The sequence below is a fragment of the Echinops telfairi genome, unplaced genomic scaffold (genome assembly GCF_000313985.2).
Source record: "Echinops telfairi isolate 266 unplaced genomic scaffold, ASM31398v2 ScPeMD7_7469;HRSCAF=8507_0, whole genome shotgun sequence".
Lineage (NCBI taxonomy): Eukaryota > Metazoa > Chordata > Mammalia > Afrosoricida > Tenrecidae > Echinops > Echinops telfairi.
This window is the reverse complement of record NW_022111372.1, coordinates 34,556,163-34,557,104: the sequence shown is the minus strand read 5'-3', so window position 1 is coordinate 34,557,104 and position 942 is coordinate 34,556,163. Positions and strand designations below refer to the sequence as shown.

The following is a 942-nucleotide window of genomic DNA, read 5'->3' as shown; positions in this document are numbered from 1 at the left end:
GCGCCGGAGGGGCCGCCGCTTCCCGGCACCGGACCCCCGGACTCGGCGCGGCTCGGGATGGGACCTTGGCTTCCTGGGTGCTTACCTGCCCGGAGCGGACTCGAGGGGACGCGAGGACACGTTCTGCTCGGCCGCCAGCTGTGTGCTAAATTTCCTGGCATCGATGAGTGAATGCCTCATCATCTTGCTGAAACATTTCAGTTGGTATTCCATCAATTCCTGGATCTTTGTTCTTGGCCACTGCCTTCAGTGCAGCTGGAACTTCTTCCATCAGCACCATTGGTTCTTGCTCATCTGCTGCCTCCTGAAATGGGGGAATGTGCACTAGTTCTTTTTATCACAGTGGCTCTCTGTGTTCTTTCCATCTTTGGATGCTTCTTGCATCATTCAATATTTTACCCATAGAATCTTTCAAGTCTACAGCTTGAGACTTGAATTTTTTCCTTGAGTTTCAGACATGCCAAATGTGTTCTTCTCTTTTGGTTTTCTAGTTCTAAATCTTTACACGTTTCATTCTAACATTTGGATTTCACTTTTTGAGCTGCCCTTGGAAATTTTCTATTGAGCTGCTTCTTCTTTTCTTCCATTTGCTTTAGCTACTCTACAATTGAAAAAGCAAGTTTCAGAATATCATCTGACATCCACTTTGGTCTTTTCTTCCTTTCCTGTCTTTTTAAAAAAATGATGCCCCTCTTTCCTGTCTCTTTAGTGACCTTTTGCTTTCTTCATGAATGATTATCTAACTGCCTTCCCATAGCTCATCAGGTCTATCTGTTATTAGTGTTCAGTGAGTCAAATTTGTTCTCAAAATGTTCTCAAAATTCAGGTGGGATATAATCAAGGCTGTATATTTGGTCTCCTGAACTTATTTAAAAATTTTTTAGCTTTATTCTGAACTCACACACAAGCAATTGATAGTGTGTTCCACAATAGTCCCCTGAC

At 43.3% G+C, this 942-nt stretch overlaps 1 protein-coding gene across 1 annotated transcript in view; it reads right to left on the bottom strand.

Annotated features, from left to right (window-relative positions):
* Positions 1–140, bottom strand: part of MX2 (MX dynamin like GTPase 2) — a 48,452-nt gene extending 48,312 nt beyond the window's left edge. Inside the window, exon 1 of the mRNA XM_045284434.1 lies at positions 86–140. The gene's annotated coding sequence lies outside the window, so the exon portion shown is untranslated. The remainder of the gene's footprint in view (positions 1–85) is intronic.
* Between the last annotated feature and the right edge of the window lie 802 nt (positions 141–942).